Below are 26,214 nucleotides of genomic sequence, written 5' to 3'. Positions count from 1 at the left end.
CCTGCGACCGAGGCATGTGCCCTGACTGGGAATCGAACTGTGACTACATAGTTCATAGGTTGCTGTTCAACCATTGAGCCATGCCTGCTGGGCTCTGTAAAAAAATTTTTTTTTTACTAAAACCCAAAGAAAATCATTGGGACAAATAAGTTCTGAGACAGAAATTGGTAGATCTTGAATGTGAGTATATAGTCAGTTGGCAACTGGGAGCCACTGAAGCTTCGAAGTAGTGCTGAAGTGGTCAATTCATTTGGAGAGGTATCAGGATGCAATGGAGTGACAGAGATTGTAGGCTGAGAGATAAGTTAGTAGACTTTAAAGCATATAAAGAGTTAAAAGGACATCTATAATACTTTCAACAATAAAGATAAAGTTTAAAATATATATATATATATATATATATATATATATATATATATATATATATATATATATATATAAATTGATTTCAGAGAGGAAGGAAGAGGGAGAGAGAGAGAGAAGCATAAATTATGAGAGAGAATCTCTGAAACTGGCTAGGGCAATAAAGATAATTTTTAAAAAAGATAATGAGAGTATAAAGTGATGACTTTTGACAGGAGGAAATATACCTTCAAGGCATTGTTAAATAATAGTCAACAAACTTGGTGACTAAGGAAGAAGAGAAAGAAAGATTCAAAATGCACTTAAAAAACTGCTGAATACAGTAATAAGAAAATCAAGAAGAAAAGCTGTTTTGGGGGGAAAGAAGATGTGTTTGTTTTCTGAGGGGTTGGATTTGAATTATCTGGCACATCTAAGAAATGCAAAACAGCCAATACTCTTCTCCTAATCCTTGGACCTGACTGCTGTGGATTTTCACACATGTCAATTACACAGTCAATTACAGCCAATCTCCTGATCAGTATTTTGAATAAAATACTCATATTTGAGTAAAATGCTCATATTTCAGAAAGTGGGAAATGGGTCATCTTCCCACAAATCCACATTCCAAGTCACTGCATAGCCATTTCAAACAATACCCTGAACTGAGAACTTAAACAGAGATACCTGCCTTGTGGAAACATTTTCTTTGGTAATTCTGGTAACAATGAGTCATTAGTTATTTCCAAATTTTTCTTTGTCAGGATACAGTGTAATGTTGGCCGGTTGTCTTTCAAGAAATACCTTTCTGATTGAAGTTATAATGTTTTCTTGGTATTGTGGCTGTTACTTAACATTTTTAATCTTATCTAAAATAACAAATAATAACAAAACCCCTAAACAATATTTGTATAGTACACTATAATTCACAAAGTACACTCACATATATTATCTCATTTAATTTTCATAACAAACCTATTGATGTATATATTACTAGAGGCCCAGCGCACAAAACTCATGCATGGGAGGAGGGGGTGGTGGTGTCCCTCAGGCCAGCCTGTACTCTGTCCAATCTGGGATCCCCCTCATAATCCAGGACTACTGGCTCCCAACTGCTCACCTGCCTGCCTTCCTGATTGCTCCTCACCGCTTCTGCCTGCCAGTCTGATCACCCCCTAACCACTCCCATGCATGCCTGATTGATGTCTAACTGCTCCCCTGCTAGCCTGTTTGCCCCCAACTTCCCTCCCTTGCAGGGTTGATCACCCCCAACCGCTCTCCCTTGCAGGCCTGGAGCCTCCTAACTGCCCCCCCTTGAAGGCCTGGATCCTCCCACCTGCCCTCCCCTGCTGGCCATCTTGTGGTGGCCATCTTGTGTCCACATGGGGACAGGATCTTTGACCACATTGGGGAAGCTATCTTGATCTTGTGAGTTGGAGTGATGACCAATCTGCATATTATTCTTTTATTAGATAGGTGCACGGGTGGGGGCCAGCTGTTTGCCTTGAAGGGTGTCCTGGATCAGGGTAGGGGTTCCCTTGGGGCAAGGAGTGGCATGGGCGAGGGGCCAATGGTGGTTTGCAGGTCAGCCATGCCCCCAGTGACCCAAGTGGAGGCCCTGGTGTCTGGAATTTATTTACCATCTACAGCTGAAACTTTGTAGCCTGGAGCAGAGCCAAGCCTTCTGTTTGCTCCGTGGCTACAGCCATTTCTGTTGGAATTTGTTTACCTTCTATTATTGAAACTTTGTAGCCTTGAGTGGAAGCTTAAGCCAGCTAGGGCAGGCAGAAAGCTTTGCTTCTTCTATTGCCTGGAAAACCCAAGCGCCGCCCCCCCCCCCCCGCCCCGCCCCGTCTCTATGACTGCAGCCATCTTGGTTGGGTTAATTTTCATACTCGCTTTAACTGGCTGGTGGGTGTGGCTTGTGAGGGTAGCGGAAGTATGGTCAATTTACATATTATTCTTTTATTAGATAAGATTAGCCTTATTCTATTAATGTAGAAATGGAGGCTCAGAAAGTTTTATTTTCCCCAAATCACAATATTTAATAAAGTACAAAGTAGGGATTTGAACCCGAGTTTTCGGACCTACTATTTTTCTTTCTTTGCTACAAACCATCCCTGTATAACCTACTATAACTATTTTTTTTATCAAAAGAATGAATTTTAACCAACACCATTATCCCTGGAATCTACTGCAAAATCAATAGAATTCTAGATTATCCTCAATGAAGTTAACTACAATGGTCCATTTTAATTATCCTTTGTGCATTATTAAAGGGATTTAGCCCAACCGGTATGGCCCAGTAGTTGAGCATCAACCTAGGAACCAAGAGGTCATGGTTTGATTCCCAGTCAGGGCATAGGCCCGATTTGTAGGCTCAATCCCCAGTGGGGGCATGCAGGAAGCAGTTGATCAATGATTCTCTCTCATTATAGATGTTTCTATCTCTCTCTCCGTTTCCATTCCTCTCTAAAATTAATAAAAATATATTTTAAATAATTAAAACAGAAAATAAAAGATTGGTTTTAGCAGACATTGGAAGACATTAATTACCATCAATTTATTATCAATCCTATCAAAATTCAATGCTAACATTAGCTGCTATTTATTTTTTAAATATATTTTTATTGATTTCAGAGAGGAATTTGGAGAGACTTTGCCTGTGTCCCAATATGTGGTCTATCTTTGAAAATGTTTCATGTGTGTTTAGAAGACTGTATATTCTGTAGTTTTGGGTTGGAATGTTTAAAATATGTCAATTAAGTCCATCTGATCTAGTGAGTCATTTAAGATTGCTGTTTATTTGCTGATTTTTTGTATAGAGGATTTTCCCAGTGATCCTAATGGAATATTAAAGTCTCCTACTATGATGTGTTGCTGTCAGTCTCTCCCCTGATATCTTCAAGAAGTTGTTTTTTATGTATTTGGGTGCTCCTGCATTGGGTGCATAAATGTTTACCAGAGTTATATCCTCTTGTTGTATCAATCCCTTTAGAATTATGAGTGGCCTTTATTGTGTCTTGTTATGGTCTTCACTTTGAGGTCTATTTTGTCAGATATAAGTATTGCTATCCCAGCTTTTTATTTTTTCATTTTTTTGTTTGTTTTAGAAAAAATTTTATAAATGGATTTTAAAAATTAAAAAAATACATTCAGAGGAGAATAAAATATGTGAAATAAAGTTATATAATTTTTTTCTGAAGTTTATCAGAAGCTTCCATTAAAAAAATAAATAGCTAAGCCCATCCAGTATTGCTCAGTGTTTAGCATCAACCTATAAACGAGAAGGTGATGGTTCAACTCTGGGTCAGGGCATACGCTCTGGGTGCAGGCTCCATTCCAAGTAGGGGGCATGCAGGAGACAGCCAATCAATAATGCCCCCCCATCATTGATCTTCCTATCTCTCTCTCTCTTTACCCCCTCTCTCCAAAATCAATAAAAATACATTTAAAAATAAAAAAAATTGTTAATAACATTACTCTGTAAGCCAGTGTTTCCCAACCTTCTCTCATGATGAGAATCACCTGGTGGAGTTGTTAAAACACAGATTCCTGAATCCCAACTAAGAAGTGCTAAACTAGAATTTTTGGGAACATATAGGTAAAATTGCATACCTAACTAGTGCTCTAAGACAGATTTTATATACAGAGCACTAAGTTAGGTATGCAATTTTACCTATATGTTCTCAAAAATTCTAGTTTAGCACTTCTTAGTTGGGATTCAGGAATCTGTGTTTTAACAACTCCACCAGATGATTCTCATCATGAGAGAAGGTTGGGAAACACTGCTGTAAGCAATAGATGACTGATGCTTAAGTAGTCAGGACACCTAACAGACGATACACAATTAGTTCAATCTAAATTACTACATTTCAAGTAATAACACTTATTAAAATAAAAAAGAGCTTTACATAAATCAGATCTACCAGCTTCTTATTCAGAGCTCTCTCCAACACCCACCTTGCCTAGTCTTCCATATTGCAGCCTGTATGGATATTTTTCTTTCATGCTGGCAATGAGATTATAGGCATACAATGTGATTTGTCTATTTATGAAATAAATTAAACAATTATATTTTCTGGGAAAGTAAGATTCATATGTTCTCACTAAAACTGTGTCAGATATTTTACTTATAAGCATATATGTGTGGTTTTTTTTGTTTGTTTTTAAATCCTCACCCAAGGACATTTTTTTCATGGATTTTTAGAGAGAGTGGAGGAGAGAGGGAAAGACAGAAAGAAATAATGATGCAAGAGAAACACATTGATTGGCTGCCTCCTGCACATGCTAGGGTCTGAGCTGGGAGGAGCCTGCAACCAAGGCAACTTCCCTTGACTGAAATCAAACCCAGGACCTCCCGGTCCACAGGCCAACACTCTACCCACTGAGACAAACCAGCTAGGGCTTATTTGTTTGTTTTATAATGTGTTTTTTGTAAATTTCTTTATTGATTAAGGTATCACATATTTGTCCTCATCCCCCCATCCCCATCCCAATTCCTTCCCCACGTATTTCCCCACCCCCCTGTTGTCCATGACCACTGGTTAGGCTTATATGCATGAATACAAGTCCTTTGGTTGAACTCTCCTCCTTTCTCCCACCCTCCCCTACTTTCCCTCTGAGGTTTGACAGTCTTATGGATGCTTCCCTGTCTCTGGGTCTGTTTTGGTTCATCAGTTTATGTTGTTCATTATTTCCCCTAGATGACTGAGATCATGTGATACTAGAAATGCACTTATAAGAACCGAAAATGAGACAAGCAATAATGGTTATGCTGAGAGGCAAATGAATCAGTCTATAGTGAGTTTCTTTCTGGGCCAACAGTTCTTTTGAGTCCCAATTTCAATGTCAAACAGTTCCTTTTGTGTACTTGTCAGCAATGATATTTTAGTTCTTGATGGTGGATAAATGGTGGTAATGCAGTTCCAACCCTCTCTATTTTGGTCCTGGGCAACCTGTAGTGACGCACAGCTGCTGACTGGTAGTATGGCAAGACATAGTCAGCGTCTTCCATCTCTGGACTGTTTTTCTCTGACAGCCTTTAACATTCTTACTTTGTTGTTGGTGTTCACCAATTTAATTATGAAGTATCTTGGTGTCGGTCTTTTGGAGTTCAACTTGTTTGGGACTCTATGTACTTCTTGGACTCGCATAGTTTTTTTTTGTTGTTGTTGTTTGTTTGTTTGTTTTTTGTCTTTTGTTTTTTTCATGTCAACATCAGGAAAGTTTTTTGTAATTATTTCATCAAATAGGTTTTCTATTCCTTGCTTCTCTTCCTCTCATTCTGGCATCCCTATCAAGCGAATATTGTTCTGTTTTGTGTTGTCCCAAAGCTCCCTTAGGCTCTCTTCTTGTTTTTTTTTTAAATATATTTTTATTGACATTTTATAGAGAAAAAAAGAGAGGGATAGAGAGTTAGAAACATCAATGAGAGAGAATCATTGATCAGCTGCCTCCTGCACACCCCCTACTGGGGATGTGCCCACAACCAAGGTACGTGTCCTTGACCAAAATCAAACCTGAGACATTACAGTCTGCAGGCCGATGCTCTATACACTGAGCCAAAATAGTTTGGTTCCTCTTGCTTTTTAAGTCTTCTTTCCAGTTGCTGCTCTTTTTGTGTGTTTTTTCCTACCTTGTCCTCTAATTCGCTGATGCAGTCCTCAGTCTCTTCTAGTCTACTGTTTAAGCCTTCCATTGTGTTCTTTATTGCAGCTATGGTGTTCTTCATCTCCTCTTGGTTTCTTTTCATGTTGGTGACATTCTCATTCAGCTCCTTATAGTTCTCATAGAGTTGTGTATATTTCTCATCCAGCCATTTAAACATCCTTATAACCATTACTCTGAATTCTATCTCAGATAAGTTTCTAGCTTCAAGTTAATTTAACTCTTTTTTTAGTGACTCTTCTTCTTCTTCTTCTTCTTCTTCTTCTTCTTCTTCTTCTTCTTCTTCTTCTTCTTCTTCTTCTTCATTTTCTTTTTTCCCCCTTTGGGTATTGCTTTATGTCTTCCCATGTTTTCCTGTAATGTTTTAATTGTAGATCCAATTGCTTTGCTACCCAGGTTCTTTTGGGGATGGTGCTACTGGTGTAGTCTCTCAGTTCTCCTGGGCTTGTTAATCTAGGGCAGCTCCCTACTTGAGCTATTTGGGTTCTTTCTATGTAGGCCTGCAAGCTTGAGATGCACAACTGCGGTGTCTAGAAGTCAGCCACTGTGGAGGGGAGTGTCCCAATTTTTGTTGTCTTTCACCCTTAAATGTAATCACGTGTGCCCTGCAGGGACTCACAGTGGCCCACAGGAACCTCTGTTGGGGTGATGGGGCTCAGGGGACCTGCTCTTTGGAAAGGCGTGACTGTGGTGTCCAGAGTTCTGCAGTTTTGGGGTGGTCAGACACAGCTTTTGCTGTTGCACCTCTGGTGGATAGTTACTTACTACCAGTGGTGGCTCACAAGAGTACCCTTGGTACATCTGACAGAAAGGCACCCTGAAAGACTCTGAAGGGCCCTGGCAGGGTAGCTGCACAATTGAGGTGTCTGTGGGCCAGTATCCAGGCTAAGTGAATTCAAAATGTCTACTGCTGGAGGGGAGTGTGCCCCCCACCTTGTTCAAGATAATACCCAAGGAGAGCTCACAGTGGCTCCCACCAGCAGCCTGTGGGTAGATGTGCTCAGGGTGCCTGACTATTGGAACTTAATCTCTGTGGACGTTCACTTTCTGGGAGCAGAGTTCTGAAGCACCTTGAGGGGTCCTAGCACTGTGGTTGAGCCAGGTGAATGTGGGCTATTATCCAAAAAAAAGGAATTCAGAATTCCTACTGTGGGGCTGCAGGCCCTTGTTTGTACAGAATTACACCCTCGGGGGCTCTCAGCGGCTCCCAAGTGTTGCCTAAGGAGTGGAGTGTCCAGGCTTCTTGCATGGCTGGAAATGCACAGATCCAGCTGGAAACACACTAATCTGGCTGGAAACATGCAAACCTTCGGGGGCTCTCAGTGGCTCTCAAGTGCTGCCTAAGAATGGAGTATCCTGGCTACCTCTGTGGCTGGAACTGCAAAAATCTGGCTGGAAATTTGTTAATTTGGAGTTCTGCCACTGGGGAGGCAGAGGTTGCACTTACTGCAGCCAAATGATATACCTTTGGCGGTGGAGGTCCCAGGGTCCACGGGTCTGTAGCTGGGGTAGCAAGATTTTGGCTAGAGTTGCTGCTGGGTCGCAGGGCACTTCCAAGGCCTGTCTTGTTTGTGGTTTTGATGAGTTCCTAAAAAAGTCATGTTCCCCTTCAAGATGGTGTGGTCTCCGTGCTGGAGTCCCACTGTCTGGCGAGTGCCCACAATGGTGGTAGTCTCTCCTTGTCAAGGAGAGCCTGTCTGGCATCCCCTGCTGCTCCTGAAAGATTTAACTTTCCTTCACTCACTCACACACACACCACGCACATCCATACACTCTCCTTTCATACCCTCACTCATTCACTTCCTCTTCCTCACCTCGATCCTGCCAGCCACCATCTTCTCCCTAACTTTTTTTTTTTTTCATTTTCATTTGCCTGATAAATATTTTTCCATCCCTTCACTTTCAGTCTATGTAAGTCCTTGTACTGAGGTGGGTCTCTTGTAGACAGCATACATATGGATCATTTTTCTTATCCATTCAGTCACTCTATGTCTTTTGATTGGAGCATTTAGTCCATTTATGTTTAATGCTATTACTGAAAGGTACTTGTTTGTAGTCATTTCTATTTTTGTACCTGTGTTCCTTCCTCCCTTTCTATTTCTTCTTTTCACAGCATTCCTTTAGCATTTCTTGCATTGCTGGCTTGGTAGTGATAAACTCCCTTAGCCTTTTTTTGTCTGTGAATCTCCTGATTTCACCCTTCAATTTTGATTGAAAGTCTTGCTGGATAGAGTGTTCTTGGATTCAGTCCTTTGCTTTGCATCACTTTGTATACTTCCTTCCATTCCCTTCTAGCTTGATGTGTTTCTATTGAGAAATTATTTGATAATAAGTTGGGGCATCCTTTATAGGTAATTCTCTGTCTCTCTCTTGCAACCTTTAAAATTCTCCCTTTGTCATTAACATTTGCCATTGTAATTATGACATGTCTTGGTGTGGGTCTTTTGGGATTCATCTTGCTTGGGACTCTCTGTACTTGTGTAACTTTTTTCTTCCCCACATCCAGGAAGTTTTCTGTCATTATTTCTTCAAATAGATTTTCTAATTCTTGCTGCTCTTCTTTTCCTTCTGGCAGCCCTATTATACATATGTTACTTCATTTCCTGTTGTCCCAAAGCTCCCTTAGGCTCTCCTCCTGCTTTTTAATTTTTTTCTCTAGTTGTTGTTCAGATTAAACTGGTTTATCTACCTTATCTTCTAACTCACTTATTTAGTCCTCTGCTTCTTCTAGTATACTACTGAAACCTTCCATGGTGTTTTTTATTGTAGCTATATCACTTTTGATTTCTTCCTAATTTTTGCATAGGCTGTTGATTTTCTCATCCACTCTGTGTATGAATTGTATGACCAGTACTCGGAATTCTTTTTCTGTCATTTTGCATGCTTCTGTTTCACTAATGTCTTTTCTTGGTGACTCTTTACTTCCTTTGCTCTGGGGATTTTGTAGTCTTTCCATTCTGACTTTCACCAGAAGGTTCAAACATTGAGTTGTATGGGCCTGGACTATGTACAGTGGGAGCTTCACACCATCCGAGTGTCACTGATGAGCTCCAACACCAAGATGTATGGCTGCCAAGGGTTGGTAGGAGCCATGCTCACCCAGGATCAGTCACCGGTGCTCAGTGTGGCCTTGTGCATGCACCTTGAATCAGGGACCTGCCTATGCCATGCTGAAACAGAGACCCCGCTGGCATGTGACAAAAATCAGAGTCCCCTAGCATGTGCCAGGAGTCAGAATTCCCCTGTGCCTGCACCAAGAATCAAGTATCAGAGTCTCTATTGCTTGGTGTGCCTTGTGCTGAGAATCAGGGTTTCTGTGTGTGCATGCACCAAGAATTGGAGTCACTGGCTCTTAGTGTCAATGCACTGGGAATCAGGGATCCCAGGCACATACAATGAAAAACAGAGTCAAGTCATTGGTGCTCAGTGCTACCTCTCACCCAGAGAATCAGGGTCCCTGATCTGCTTGGGGGACTGGGTTGCACAATAGCACTATGTTGATAGGAGATCTACTTCTGCACTGCATAAAACAGACTTCTGTGTACACTTGGCCAGAATCAAAAAGTCCGGTGGCACTGCTACCCTGCATGGGCATGGGGTTTAGTCATCTAATTGCATTGCAGGGAACAGATTCCCAGTGTCTGTGCACTCCCAGTCTCAAATTCCTGTAGTAGCACTGTGGCCCTGTGCGAGGGGAAGGACTAGCAGTTCCTATGGTGCTGCCATAAGGCTGTGGGGAGGGACATGGGCTCTGTGACTCACAGAAATCTGCAGCAGGATGTCTGGATTATTGTTGTCTGTGGGTATGCAGCTGTGGTCTTAGGTCTCTGTCCCCAGTGGCTACAGAGTCCTGGTTTGCATCTGAGACCAGACTGGGTGGTGCTGAGGCCAGGATCCTTGTCTTAAGCAGCTCTGCTTTTCAAGATGGCATGGTCTCTGTGCCCGTGCTGGCTGCCTTTGACCTGTCTACAGTGGCAGCAGGGCTCTATTGTCTAAGACTGCCAAGTTTGGCAGCCCCTTGGAAGACCTGCAGGATCTAACTGTCCCGAGCTCACACACAGATACACCATATATGTCCAAATACTCCTCTATCACTCCCTCACTCTCTCATACTCTCTCCTTCCCTACCTTCCTGCCAGTCCCTATCTTCCAGGACTTTTTCCCTATCCCCTTTCATGTGTAGCAAATTACCAGCCATCATTAAAATCCCAGATAACAGATAAAAATGTCATTTATTCATGAAACCTTTCCCCCCCAAAAAGAGTACTATAATTAGTGATTATAATAGTAAACTGAGTCATCAAGAAAAAAATATATATATATTTGGTATATTCAGTTTAATTAGGTAGAATCACACTAAGCTAATTTCTTTCTCCCTCCCCCCTTTTTTTGCTTCTAATTCCAGAACACTTTAATTCTAAAGAGCTTTAATAAATAAAAAGCCCCAAGTTTTCAAAACCCATCAAAAAGGGGATAAATAATCAGTCTCAACAGAGCTGGGGAAAATTGTTTTTAAAGAAGGGTAAAGGTGAAGTTGGTAACCATTCTCTTTCAAAAATAAAATACTACTTCCTCAAATAACCACTCAGAATGTCACTTGATATAAATAGGCAGGAGGAAAATAACTGTCATATTTGCCTTATATGTAGTATTGGGCAATTAAATGCCAACTTAGCGATTTACGAATGGCTTGCCAAAACATTGAAAAGATGAAAGACTTCATCCTTGTCATAGACTTCCACTTCAGCAGAACATTCAGTGCACACAACTGGGTGATAGATTGCTTCCACTTCTGTCTCTGCCTGCTCTGTAGCATCTTCATGGTTAGCCCTCATCTTCTAATGGCATCGCTTTTTCTTCCTGTTTTCTGGGGTTTTGTATCTTAGAACCTCCTCTTTGTTGACAGAGCAATTCATCACAAACATTGCTCTGCGCTGAGTTTTATATGATTCATGCCATTGATAATCAAGACACAGTGTGATCATGCAGGCAGGGCAATTCAAGACAGCATCACTATTTGGAACCGACTGTTGTTATTAACGTGGCCTCTGTATTCCAAAACTATGGTATCCTCTTCTCTGTGTGTCAAACCAGGCCTGATCTCTGTTATCTTTTTCAGGATCACATGGTAATTCATCATTTGTTAGAATCCTGTGTCATTTCTACTTTTTTCTCTTGGTCACCTGTGCTGTTTGGTCTTCATCCTCAGAATCAGAATCAAAATATATATCATCATAGTACTTTGTGGAAGCTATTCCTACTTTCCCACTTCCTGAAGAAGACTCTGTTTCCAGAAAAGATAATTTGACCTCCATTGTTTTTATGGTGGAATTTAATTCAACTTCCACTTATTTTTCAAATTTATCTTCATTAGATTCACTTTCTCTAGTAAGACATTCTCTGATGAGTTTTCATTTATGGTCAGGAGTTCAATGTAAAAGCACATCCACTTCATCTTCAGAACTGCTCAAAGCCAGCTCATCATCACTAGGCTCTTCAATTGTGTAGGGGTCATAGTCATCTTGGAGCCGGTTCATGGTGACCTCTGCACTCAGACACCATCCACAAGTGGCCGCAGAGTACATTTCCTCATGGGATCACTTCCCCAAGCTAAGCTAATTTCTTAATTGGGAAAATTATCTTCTGAAAATAGTCAAGCTAAAACTAACTTCACATTTCAAATGAGTAACTTTCAGTAATTTGGGAATTCATTTGTGTGTAACAACTGTCTCTAATTATTGAAATTAGCTCTAGCCAGTTTAGATCAGTTAAGAAGAGTGTTGACCTGAGGACTGAAGGGTCCGGGTTCAATTCTGGTCAAGGGCATATGCCTGGGTTGTGGGCTTAGTACCCAGTAGGGGGCATGCAAGAGGCAGCCAATCAATGATTCTCTCATCATTGATATTTCTATCTCTCCCTCCCTCTCACTTCCTCTCTGAAATCAATAAAAATATATTTTAAAAAAAGAAATGTGGCATTAATATGCTTTTCTTTATTAAGATTTAAACAGAAAAACACACACATATACTATATATAACAACTAATATAATATTAATATTACAGAAATATATAATATTCTATAGCTTTATTTATTCATTCAACCAACATACAAATTATGGTCACTCATTCTACATTGTGGCTCCCAGAGGGCATCAAAGAGTTAACGTGTTTGTTTCACTCTCCAATTTGGAATGCCACACTTCCTTCCACTATTGGAATTCTGTTCGAGCATTACATTACAGAGCTTCCCTAATGCCTGCCTATGGGGATGTAAGTAATGGTGCCATCTGACACTTATCATAATTTCATTCAAACTCATATTGCTTTTACATTGTATTTTCTTTTGCTAGTCTGGCTCCAAATTGCCAGCAGCAGGCTCAAATTTTACCTAAATGGGAGCATTTTGACTTGGGGAGAGAACATTGCTCAGTGCCATTTCCTTAATAGTATACATTACTGCAGAGGGAGGATTCTGACCCATGGCCAAATCCCCTTTATCCATAGCGTGGGAAGTTTCAAGGGCAAGACAGCAGCCCCTGCGGAGATGTGCAAATCCTTGCTGAGCTGCAGAAGTGGGAGAAGAGAATCTCAGTGGAACCTGTCAGCCCAAATTAAGGCCAGGCCTGAAGCATTTTGTGTAAAGAGAGCAAGAAAAACAAGTTGCCAGATAAATGCATCTTAACTAGTCCTCCTCCCAAATGTCCTCTGCTAAGTAAGTTCTAAATGCTAATCAAAGAGATAGCATGAAATAAGGTTTTGAAGAAGGCAGGTGAGTCATGCAGAAAAATGAAAACCAAGGGACAGATAAACTGTTTTAATTCACTCAAAGATCTGTTCTAAATAGGGCCCAGAAACCGAGATGTCTATGTAATGAGGGAAACAATATGAGGAAGTGTAATTGAGGATTTAGAAGTAGTAATAATGATACAACCCGAGGTAAAGAAGGAAGGGTATTAAACTGAATTTTCAGGAAGCAGTCAGGCTTCCAGTTGTCAAAGAAGTTCTAGATATTTTAATGTTGGGTAAAGAGGCAAAATTCAACTCAGCAGGGGGGTGGGAAAGTTAGTTGGTGAGGCATTAGGGGACAGGCAGGAGATAGTGTGAAGAGGGCAGCACAGGAGCTTCTTGGATTGGAGAAAAGTATATCAGGACACATGGTGGCCTCTCACTCCTTTCAGCACCTATCCATATACTAATCAATAGTCACCTCCTCTCCTACCCACTCTTGCAGGTCCTCATAGCTTCATATTGCCTCTGATTTCTCAGGGTTCCCGTTGACTGTCACCCATCATTGACCCTATTCCAAAAGACCAAATTTCCAAAACTTCCCCTTCCTATCAAGATCATGTTCCCTCCCAGAGAGCTTTGTAGGTATCTGGTAATACTGTAATCTGTTTTCCTCAGAACTCTGATTTCACAAAGTACTTCAGGACACTGGGTGGGCTCAGCACTTCCCTGTGTCAACTGAAAGAAAATCTCCACTTTTGTTTACTTTATATATTGAGGTGCAGAATTTTTCTCAAAATGGTGTTGCTGTTAATATAGACAGGAAAACTGTGACAAACACACACCATGAGTCACCCCTACTGTGAACTACCTTTTGAATGAAGCACTTGTCTAGCTGGCCAGTCTCTTAACCAGGGCTTATGTGGAGGATAGACTTTCTCAGAAAGGTCTTTTCACAGCCTTTCTGATCACATTCTATACAGCTCTTTAATGCTCATACTAGCTCCAGGTATAGGAATTACCAAGATCAGGCTCAGTTATTCCTGGCAAAAATAAATAAATAAATAAATAAATAAATAAATAAATAAATAAATAAATAAATAAAACAAAACTTGTTCAGACCTCAAAGATAGATTGGCTAAAGATCTTCACACAAAATTTGCTCAGCAGTTTTCTCTTCTGTATGTCTCTGGGGTTGTCCATTCCTACTTTCAGTCCTTTTTGAATCTTTTACAGAAATTTATACTAACTTTTTTATGTGTTTTTTTAAATATATTTTTTTATTTATTTCAGAGAGGAAGGGAGATGGAAAGATAGAAATACGATGAGAGAAAATCATTGATCAGCTGCCTGATGCATACCCCTACTGGGGATCAAGCCTGCAACCCGGGCATGTGCCCTGACCAGAAATCAAACTATGACCTCCTGGTTTATATGTTGATGCTCAACTACTGAGCCATGCTGGGCAGGCCAAATGCTTTTTGATGAATGTTTTTATCACAAATGGAATTGTAAAGGAAAGTATACAAATTCAAGCCTAGCCCCACTGTAGGAGACACAACTTAAAGTATGAAAGATCATGAATATCAACATATATGAAAGCAACAGATACACTAGTTCTAAATTATATTCTTTTGATTTGTATTAAAGTCAAATGTATTAAATTACATTTTATATCTGAAAAAGTGTAGTTATGTTGTACTGATATATTCAGATATCTCAATGTGAGCAATTAAAACCACAAAGAAGATAAGCTGAATGTGGATGCTATATATAGCAGCTGAAAATTGAACCCATGTTAGGTGCCACCCACACAGTTTTGTATTGATCAGGAAAATAAAGATATATTGATGGAATCATTTTTTTTCTGGTTTTCTCTCAAAAATACCACATGCACTATTTTTAGTAATAAGCATGGTATTTTACTTCTATGTAAAGAATTCTACTTTTGGTCTCCAGCTAAAAAAATCCAGAGTTCCTATGGTTGCTAGGGAACCAACAAATATAATTCTTCAATCTCTTATAATATAAAGGTATAATTATACACTTGCTTACGGGGGGGGGGGCATGTGAACATTTTTTCTAAAATTAGATTAATGCAATCATTTCTATATTGGAAATAAATAAAATTATGCAGGAAAATAGCAGTTAACATGATAATAGGAGAATCATCTGAACTTCCTATTGTTCTTTCATACCCGCCATCTCTTCAGATATACCCTTTGTGAAAAAACAATCTTGATTTGGCCTCTGATGCAAAACATTCTTCTGTAAGTGCCTACAGTAATATTTCATTTATTTCAGTTCCAAAATTAGAAACAAGAAACTCATTATAGTGGGTTATGAAATTTTCTTCTGATAGATTCTCAAATTTGTTATTAATATTTCATTATTGTGATTGCTGATGGTCTCACGTTCAGAGGAAAGTTTTTCTGAGATAATAAATCTCCTGCCTTATGAAAAACATTATTCATAAACTTATGTAAAAGATCTGCTCTTTCATTATAGTATTAGCAGCTAACAATCTATCTGTGCGTGCCCATCTGACCTTGCAATTACTGGCTTATCTCTATGATGCATTGCAATGGAGTTATTAATTCCACTTCCTTAAGACTTTTATTCTTTTGTTCTGTAGGTCAGCCAAGGAAAATGATAGAGATCCAATTATTAATAATTATCAGCAACTCAAAAGGCATATGGAAACCATTCTCTTAAATTTGTTCCTGAAGAGAAGCAAATGTTTATACCTCCAATTCTAGGAAATTAAAAACAAAAACAAAAACAAAAAACAAAAAAACAAAAAACAAAAAAACAAAAAAAAACCTGAGGAACATCTACTCAGTTGTAGCAGTTACTGGCTGAGAAATTGAGAGCAAGAAAATTCAACTACACCAGGGCTCTCAGCTGTAAATGAACCAGTTTGTTTCTCATGAGCCTTCTGGCCAAATTCCCAACTATAATATTATTGCCTTTGCCCTGTTCACAGTGGTACTGCCTATTGTATGATTTAACACTGTTGGTCTTGCTAGTAAGAGAGAGAAAAGAGGCATGTCTTCAGACTGCCCCCAAAGTGTCAGCCTTACAAACACTAAGGTCTCCTATTCTAACAGTTCTAGAACCACATTTATCTAACTTTATTTGTAATCTATTTGTCTCAGTCAGAAATGCTCTTTAGAATTCCTCTTGCTTCAGGAAACTATGCTTGGTTTGGACGTTGGAGATAATGAAAGCATAGCATTAGAGCATCATAGTTGTGAAAGGGATTCATAATAGACCATGGTGCTCAGCATACTGCCCAAAGGCATGTTTTGAAAACTATTCTGAGCTAATTATTCCCACCTTCTCTTATATTCACTTGGGCAAGAAGGGCAAAGAAGCAGGAGTAATTCTGCATGAAAAAGGGATGGGATCACACCATAGTACTCTGAAAAAAAAGAAATGTGTGGTCATGACAGAACTTTAAATAAAACTAAAAGTTTTAGTTTAGATAAGAAATCCAATAGTATCTATTGTCTATAAGTACCAAGCTGGCTGGCACATAGTAGATGTTCAATAAATATATATTAACTAATTAAAACACATATTACTCTATTTAAGCCCACATTCATGATTTAGTTATGAGAATAGGGTACCAAGAAGCCAGAGTTGTAAATCAAATAGCCAGTGCTGGTTGTACTCACTAGCAAACAACTTCTCTCCTATCCTATATAATAAAAGCCTAATATGCTAAGTGTCCAGTTTTCCAGTCGGCCATTCAACCAATCAAAGTGTAATATGTTAATGATATTCTAAGGCTGCTCAAACACTTGACATCCACTGACTACCAGGGGGCAGACAGTTCACTGGTCAACCAGTTACTATGACATGCACTGACCACCAGGGGGCAAACGCTCTGACTGGTAGATTAGCTCGTTGCTGGGGTCCGATGTCCTACTGATCAGCACTGAGCAAGACCGGCTGGACACACCCTGGAGCTCTCCCACAGTCCTTCCCTGGCCCTCATTGTGCATCGGTGGGGTCCCTCAGCCTGGTCTGCACCCTCTTGCAATCCGGAACCCCTCAGGGTATGTTAGAGAGTCAGTTTTGGTCTGATCCCACAGGGGGAGCACTGCTTAGCAAGAAGCAGGGCCCATGGCTGGCCGGCCTCTAGTGCCTAAATAAATAAATAAAAATAAACAAACAACAATTAAGGGTATCAATGACTACATGCAAGCAAATAAAATGAATGGTACCTTTGGCTGCCAAGTGTGTAAAACTCAGGAATATAGCAGAAGGAAAAGTATATTTCAGCATGTGGCAGGAATCCAGGTATAGTCATGCATGGTACTTGGAATAAGTTCACTTTACATAATTTTCCATATGGACAAGGCACACCCATTTCCTCCAGTGCCCATAACATGCATGACCTAGGATCCCAGCACATACACATGCACTTCACTCTAGGGTAAAGGTATTAAAGGGAAATAGCCAATAGTCTGCATATTTCCTATCATAATGAAGTCTCAAGAGATGTATTACCTTTTCAAACAGGATGGCTGTGATAGAACCCTAAACTAAATAACCCATTAGCCCTTTCTATAACATTATATTACATAACCCTAAACATTCTCTATCTTATATTCTGGGAGTCTTAAATGGAGGAGAAACACCACAGAGTCCCTTATCAAACACTCATCACTTTCTCTTGGGTGTAAATAACAATAAGACAACCTAATTTCCCCTATATATCTGTATAGTTTATAGAATTGATCCTCTTATGGTTTCTGTATAAGTAAAAATGTGTAAAAAATTAAAGGAGCCCACATTGACATAGTGGAGAAAATTGGTGGCCCAATGTTGAAAAACACCCTTAAATATTATCCAGGCTGCACTGCATTATAAAAAGTTGCGCTATTTGTTTGGAATGCTTACAAATCACAATAGGACTGGCTATAAAAGTCACTGATTTATAACTAGAAGGCAACACAAATGTTCCTATGCCCAAAAAGTGTATGTGTGGGGGAGGAGTATTTTGGGAAGGGAAGTTGTATTTGATTGAGCCCTATAGAACCTATAGTGAACATGTTGTATTAAAACACAAATTATGCTGCTTTTGAGTAAGAAACTGGAGGACTAACACCTTTATTGGTGTGTGCCTCTTTCTAGCAATTAACTATGATGGTTTTATTATGGTCTGTGGAACTGCTAATCAATAGGGTGGGATGCTAGTTACAGACCACAGCCGGTCCTGTGTGCCTGCATAATGCTCACAATTTTGCTCCCAGCTGTTCAGTCTAATCCATTTATGGCTGTTTATGGCTCACAGTCAGAGAAATCTTTTATTTACAGCTCATTCATCATTCTTAACATTTTCAAACTCCAGGCTGAATGTTCTGAGGGTGGGAAATAAACCCAGACTTCCCCTGTCCCTTTTGCTATTTCAGCACATCAAACCCTTCTTCCTTTGAAAGGCCCACAGACTATATTTTGTCACACTTCAAATTTACATTAAACTGGTTTCACACAACCTATGAGATTATGCTAGTAGAAATTTAAAAGGCAAATGTGTAATTCTAATATATCTTCTGCATTACAGGGAGCTAGATAATTCTAAAGTGTTTGTCCTAGTGCTTTGGAAACAGGGTAGGGTGGACATGGAAGAAAGTCAACAAACAGTTGTGAATATTGCCAGAATGTTAATGGAAATCTGGACTAGAGAATTAATATCAACTAATTATGTTTAGAATTTGATTAATATGACTGAAAAAAAATTAAGGAACTCACTAATACAGAAGAAGTAGTGTATATAATTATCAAACAAGTAGAAAGGACAAAATGGATTTTTTTAAAAAACCTCAGTCAATACTTTAAGAAGCCAAATAAAAGTATATGAAAATAAAAAGCATAGAGAATGTAGATAAATGAAAATTTAAAAAAAGAAATTTATCTAAATTGATCAGTGATCACAATAAATGCAAATCACTTAATACACAATGGAATAACAAAAAATATGAATTAATAAAAATTAGTGGTGACAAATATTCTTGTTTTTCTCATTTATTTACTCTATCTCTATCATTGAGATGTTTATCTAAGTATCTTCTGAGATTATGTTTCCTGATTTACTCACCTATGGGGTAATGGGTTCTACAAGTTTGCCCCCTACGTTGTGAAAAAACTTTGCCTTCCATTTATCCTATTGCCTTTGGAGAGTCAAAAAGGGCCCACTAAGGCAGGGCCCTCAGAGGTCCCAGATCTGTCTCTTGCTTCAGCAGTGTTTGGACAGAACCGACCCAGGGATGCCCCTTCTCCCAACCTCTAGCCACTCTCCTGCATCTTATCCAGTCACCACTTTCAGAACCATTTTTGGGACCAGCCAGCCAACACACCATTTTTTTCTAGCTTAACTTCCTTATTTCTCTTTATTGATTAAGGTATTACATATCTGTCCTTAACTTCTTATTGCCAAGCAACCATGAGTTCCCAGACTCGACTCGTCAGAATTATTCCACCAAGGTGGAGGCTGCGGTCAACCGCCTGACCAACCTGCATCTGCAGACCCTACACCTACCTCTCTCTGGGCTTCTATTTCCACTGAAACAATGTGGCTCTAGAGGGGAGGGCCACTTCTTCCTTGAAGCAGGAGGCTGCTGAGCATCTCCTAAACATGCAAAACAAGTGGGATGGCCCCATTCTCTTCTGGTCACTCTGAAGCCTTCCCCAGATGAGTGGGGCAAAACTCAAGATGCCATGAAGCCACCCTAGCCTTGGAGAGGAACTTGAACCAAGCTCTTGTGGAGCTGCAGGCCCTGGGTTCTACCTTAACAGACCATCAGCTCTGTGACTTCCTGCAGAATCATTTCCAGGGCGAGGAGGTGAAACTCATCAAGAAGATGGGCTACACCTGACTCACCTCTGCAGGCTGGCCAGCCCCAGGCTGGGCTGGATGAGTATCTCTTCTAAATCTCACCCTCAAGCACGAGAGGCCCCTCTGCATTCCCCTAGTGTCTGGCTTTTACCTGAGCCTCTTCTTGAAACTACTAGACATTCTTTTAACCACCTTGAAGCCCTCTCCCATGCATTGGAGCAAATGAATCAATAAAGCTTTATGCAGACAAAAAAAAGGGGGGCCTTACCTAAAGTCTAATATTTTGGAAGTCACAAAACATTGCTGGGTTCCCCTTTCCAACTATTTCATGGTTTTGTAGGTATCAATCCTATGGCCCCACAACTCTCCCCTTCTGAGTGAAAAGGTCTTATCTATACATTCTGTCCAGAGAGTTTGTTACCCAGGCCCACTTCATCTCATTTTGGAAGCAGGGAAATAATCCTGATGTTGATTCATTGATATAAAATTCAAATTTAGAAAATAAGTTCTTATTGATCTCAGAACAATTATTTCAGTTACAGAAAAGATTCTAGCCACCAAATACATAAATAAATAAAACACAATTAGACCAATTTTTATACACTTTCTTCTAGGAAATTATTTCCAACTTTTTTGACCTAAGAAAATACTCAAAAATACTTTAAAATATTTTTGTTGTTCCTGTGAAATAATAAGGTGAATATTCTAGGTAAGAATAAAAAACACAAAAAGCCCTATATTGATCATTATATTAGTACACATTTTAACATGAAATGTAGTTCTAACATAATGTGTAATTATATTCATAAGAAATGATAATTGTCTTTATGTAATATTAGCATAATATAACATATAAATTCCTAAATAACATACTACTTTTTGTTTGGGAACCAAATATTTATGCAAAGGAAAGTTTAAATACTATTAAATGTTATAGTATCAAAAATAGGCAACAACTGATTTATTTGAGTTCTTGCGATTGATATTTAAAGAAAGAACTTGTTTTTTTATATATGGATGCTCCTTTTCTAAATAACAACATAAGAAACAAGGTATTGGCATTTTATTCACCATATTTTCTCTCCCACATAATTTACTGTGCTTATAATCTTCATTCTTAATTTAAAAAGAGCAAAAATGGCTACAATTAATATGCTATTTCTTCTTTGAAACATTAATCTGACATTCCAAAAATGTTTAGTAGACCTAACAAGAATTTGATAAAATTAGAGAAATTTATGACTCTAGTAAAAATGCATCTTAAGGTATATGCAGTATTGCTATTTATTGATTCAAGTTATTGATGTTTAAATTTTTAACATTGGTGTTACTGATGCTTCCTGGCTTAAAGTAACATTTTATTAAGTATATAAATTTCTGTGAATATATGATTAAGAATAAAAATTATTAAAACAGTAAAATGGTAATGACCATGTGGGAAATGTACAGTGTTTGAGCTGAATGATTACTAACACTGCTACTAGAACTTGAGCATGCCAATCTGATTATTTTCTTATCCTCCTACATGCTCATTCAGTGTATGCTACATGTCTCTCAAACTGATCTAAATTAGGGGTAAAGGTTTTAAAATGAAGTTTTTGTTAAATAGGTAAGGAAACAGATGTTAGTTGTTATTGCCTTTAACAAAATAATACTTACCTGGAATACATTGGCAAATATGGGGATTCAAGACCAATGTATGGAAAATACTGTCATACTCTGAAACTGGCTTAATTGCAAATTAAAATATATTAATTTGATTATTCTTTCAGTTAAGTTTTACTTGGGAAAATTCATAGCTAAAATTTCATGCTTATTCATATGAAATAATTGACAAATGGGCTAAAGTCAATTAAGATTATAAAGACAATTTTCAATGTAAGCATTTGAAGGGAAGCATTCCAAACAGGAATGGTATCCCTTTAGAAGTGGTCAGATTGGGAGGCTATAACTCATTCCAGTGATGCCATTCAAAATGCTGTTTTAAAATTGTGCTTAATGAAGAGATTTCTGGGCCATTTTATATGCATATCACAAGATAGTGTATTTTTTTATTCACAAGTGGCATTTATTTAGATTAATCAGACCAACTAATGAGGCTCTTGTGGCCTCATTATAACAAGAGTTAGGACTACAAATGATTCATGGAAATAGAAATACCATTCAATGGATTATTCCAGCTTCATTATGTTTTTTTTTTTAAATATAAATCTTAAAGAAAGAGTGCAGCTGGCATGGCTCAGTGGTTGAGAATTGACCTAGGAAACAGGAGGTCACAGTTCAATTCCCAGTCAGGGCACATGCTCAAGGTTCCAGGCTCAATTCCCAGTGTGGGGCATGTAGGAGGTAGTGAATAAATGATTCTCTCTCATCATTGATGTTTCTATCTTCCCCTTCCTCTCCATTTCTCTCTGAAATCAATAAAAACATTAAAAAAGAGGAAGATATAATCTATATCCTAACTTTTCAACTTATCACATTGGAAAGAAAAAAACAAACCAAAACAAACTAACACCCCAGAAGGAATAAAATGAAAATGAATATTGTAGATATCATTGAAATGGAGAATAGAAAAATAATAAAGAAATCAATGAAACCAAAAGCTGATTCTTTTAAAAAGTTCCACCCATGCACCAGGAGAGAATATTACTATAATTTTACAGAAATAAAAATTATAAATAAATACTGTGAACAATGATATGTTGTAGAATAGGCAAATAAAATGTGTTATATCCAAACACTGAAAAAAATCTTAAAACCAGTATGCTAAATAAATAAAGGCAGTCATAATGGCCACATATTATGATCCCATTTATACTAAAAAGGTAGAGAAGATGAATATATAGGAACAAACATACACAGGAGGACGATCTGAAAATGGTTACAGCTAAAGAGAGCAAGGTTTCCTTTGAGGTGAAAAAAAAAATGTTCTAAACTTGATTTGTGATGTTTGCCCATATCAGGGAATATACTAAGTCATGGAAATCCTATCTAATAAAAGAGTAATATGCAAATTGACTGTACCTCTGCTATGCCCACAAGCCATGCCCAAAAGCCATGCCCACCAGTGAATCAGGAGCAAACATGCAAATAAACCTAACCAAGATGGCTGCAGCCACAGAGAACAGGAGGGAGGCTTGGGTTTCCCAGGCAATGGAAGAAGCCAAGCTTTCCTCCTGCCCTTGCCAGCCTAGGCCTCCACTCAAGGGTACAAAGTTTCAATGATAGAAGATACATAAATCCAAACAGAAATGGTGGTAGCCACAGAGCTGGAAAAAGCAGGAGGCTAAGATTGCCCTAGGCTATGGCATAAGTCGAGCTTCTTGAAGCCCTGGCAGGCCCAGGACTCCACTCCAGGCTACAAAGTTTCAAATGTAAAAGATAAATAAATCCCAGATAACAGGACCTCCACTTGGGTCACCAGGGGGTAGGGCTGGCCTGCAAACCACCACAGGCTCCTCACCCAAGCTGCCCCACACCCCAAGGGAACCCCCACACTTATCTGGGACACCCTTCAGAGCAAACCAACTTGCCCCCACCCACGCACCAGGCCTCTATCTTATCTAATGAAAGAGTAATATGCAGATTGACCATCACTCCAACACATAAAATGGCTGCCCCCATGCAGTCAAAGATCCTGCCCCCATGTGGACACAAGATGGCTACCACAAGATGGCCAGCAGGGGAGGACAGTTGGGGGCAATCAATCTTATAGGGAAGGGCAGTTAGGGGTGACCAGACCAGCAGAGGAGGGCAGTTGGGGGGTACCCAGGCCTGCAGTGGAGAGCAGTTGGGGGGGGGGGTTGCAAGACTACAGGGGAGGGCAGTTGGGGGTGACCAGGCCTGCAGAGAAGGGCAGTTAGGGGCAAACAGGCTGGCAGGGGAGCAGCTAGGCATCAATCAGCCTGGCAGGGGAGTGGTTAGGGGGTGATCAGGCTGGCAGGCAGAAGTGGTTAGGGGCACTCAGGAAGGCAGGCAGGCGAGCCACTGGGGGCTAGCAGTCCTAGATTGTGCCCGTTTAAACTGGCAGTCAGACATTTCTCGAGGGGTCCCAGATTGGAGAGGATGCAGGCTGGGCAGAGGGACACCTCCCCCCCCCCCCCCCCGAATTCGTGAACGAATTTCATGTACCAGGCCTCTAATATACACTATAAATGAGTGAATGCATTGTATGTGAACTTTATCTCAATAAAACTGTAAAAGACAAGAAAACAAATATAAGCACCTCTGTGACTGCATTATGGTCATCCTCACTCCAATTTAAACCTGTGTTTCATACTTAGTTCCTTCCCTTTGTTATTCCACAAAAAGTAGTTCAGCTGATTGTAGAAACCATTTATTTTTGGGGGTAGATAAGCCCACAGCTGGGCTTACTCACTTGGTTCTAGGGCTAGAACTTTTTTTCAGGTTCACAGAGTTATCAAAGCTATTATAGATATGGTTTACCTTCCTCTATTTCACCCTAGCAGTACTGGTATCTCAGAGACCTGACACCTTAAAATCCCTCTAATGCTCTCTGGAGACAATTGTTACCATGATGACATGGTCACATAGCAGTAATCATCACTGAAACAGCATCACCAGGCCCTAGGCTGCCATAAGGAAAAGAAAATTCATGGGTTCAGGATGGGGTGCTCTGGGTAACTGGGTACAGCCTGATAGCTTCAACTGAGTGACACCCTGATAACTTGGGTATCCTGTAGCTTTAGAATTTCCAGAGGAGCCTACTATTTCACCCCATGGTCACATGTGCTAGATTTTGGTGAAGTTCAGTAAAATTTCTGCAGGTATTTTAAACCATACATATTAGAAATCCCAGCTGTAGGTTTTTGGTTTTTTCTTTACATTTTTTAATTAAATTATTATCTGTGTACATATTTTAACATTGTCTCCCCCCCCCCCCCATACTGGAATCTGCAAAGCAGGCCTGTCTGGAGAGACGACACCCCATGGTGTCATCAGTTCTGTCTTAGGGCATTCTCAGTTTAACATGCCATTATCAGAACCCTATCAGAAAGGCTACATTGTGGGGGAAACTGCCCAGTACAAGTATGAGGCCTTCCAGTTACACTATCCCATTGAGCATGGCCTGGTAACAGGGTGGGATGACATGAAGAAACTCTGGGAATATCTTTTTGAGTGGAAACTGGGAGTAAAATGCCCTCAACAGCCTGTACCCATGACTGAGACCTTCTTGAACTCAATGGAGACTCGAGAGAAGATGGGAGAAAAAATGTTTGGGACCTTCAAGGTGCCTGCCTTCTACCTGTCCAACCATGAAGCAGCAGCACTCAAAATGCCTCTGCCTCAGTCACAGGCCTTGTGGTGGACAGTGGGGAAGGAGTCACTTGCCTGGTTCCCATCTTTGAAGGTTTCTCCCTGCCTCATACTATCACCAAGCTTGATGTGGCAGGGAAGGATGTCACAGAGCACCTTGCCCAGCTGCTCCTCACTAGTGGGAGTGCCCTCCCTTAAATACTCAACAAGGACTTAGTGGACGACATCAAAGAGAAGCTGTGCTATGTGGCCTTGAATCCAGAGAAAGAACCACATAAGAGTCCAAAGAAAGTCCTGAAAAAATACCTACTGTCAGATGGGAATGTCATCTACATTGGGGAACCCTGATACCAGGTGCCAGAGATTCTGTTCACACCTCGGCAGCTAGACATCCACAGTCTGGGACTCCCAACAATGATGTTCCAGCAGCATTATGAAGTGTGACAGAAGAATCTCTTTGCAGAAATTGTGCTGGCTGGAGGCAACACTCTCTTACCTGGGATTGAGGAAAGACTTATGAAAGAACTGAAAGAGCTGGCTTCAAAAGGAACTCCCATCAATATCACAGCTTCTCCTGATAGGATTGGTTCATTCATCACGACTTCTCTGAGCAGTTTCAAACCAATGTGGATCACTTCTGCATAGGTCCTGGAGTATGGGACATGTGTCATTTAGAGAAGATGCATTTAAAGAAGCCACAGCACAAGGAACAGCTTGAAAGGTCATATCACAGAAGCATTGAATGAAGGTGAAATCTTCCCATTGTGTTCAATAAAAGTGATATAACATTTTGAATTTTAGTTCATCTTTATTGCTGTCACAGTAATTACTGATCCAAGTAGTGAATTTTTTTTTTTGGTCAGGGATTCTCAAACTGGATTTATTTGATCAGTGGTAGGAACATGAATCCCTTCATAGATACATGTGAAATATTGGCTTATTTGCATAAGTGCAGTTTTTTAGGGGGAGAAAATATATTTCAATAGATATTGAAAGGCCTTCATAACCCAATGATGTTCAGCACCATCAATGAAAATACCCAAAACCTTTTTATGGATCGTAGTAAGTTTCTGTTATTATTTTATTTGTTGTTAAAGCAAGTTTTTTTCTTGTTGTTGTTGTTCAAGTTCCCATATTGAAGACAATTTTTTCAAATTTTTTGTTTTGCTTAATTAATGCTTTCACAGCAATATTTTCTATAATTTTCATTAGTGTGCATCTTTTTAAGTGGTTCTATTTCACCCTTCCTGTCCTATGAACCTCTTCAATTGTTTTCTCATCAGAAATACTTGAGGTATATATTCAGGCTGTATCCACATGCAGAGTTTGTAGTAAAAGCAGGTGCTTGAGCC

At 39.6% G+C, this 26,214-nt stretch overlaps 2 pseudogenes across 2 annotated transcripts; one reads left to right on the top strand and one right to left on the bottom strand.

The window, feature by feature from the left end:
- Positions 1 to 10,656: 10,656 nt before the first annotated feature.
- On the bottom strand, positions 10,657 to 11,549 carry LOC311615599 (E2F-associated phosphoprotein-like; annotated as a pseudogene). Its single transcript has one exon. The product of its transcript is annotated as an E2F-associated phosphoprotein-like (transcript).
- A 12,939-nt stretch (positions 11,550 to 24,488) lies between these two features.
- Positions 24,489 to 25,507, top strand: LOC311615412 (actin-related protein T1-like; annotated as a pseudogene). The gene has a single exon. The product of its transcript is annotated as an actin-related protein T1-like (transcript).
- Positions 25,508 to 26,214: the final 707 nt, after the last annotated feature.

The sequence above is a fragment of the Pipistrellus hanaki genome (genome assembly GCF_964339955.1).
Source record: "Pipistrellus hanaki genome assembly, chromosome: X".
Taxonomy (NCBI): Eukaryota; Metazoa; Chordata; class Mammalia; order Chiroptera; family Vespertilionidae; genus Pipistrellus; species Pipistrellus hanaki.
The sequence above is the reverse complement of the archived record's forward strand: the minus strand, read 5'-3'. Positions and strand labels throughout refer to the sequence as shown.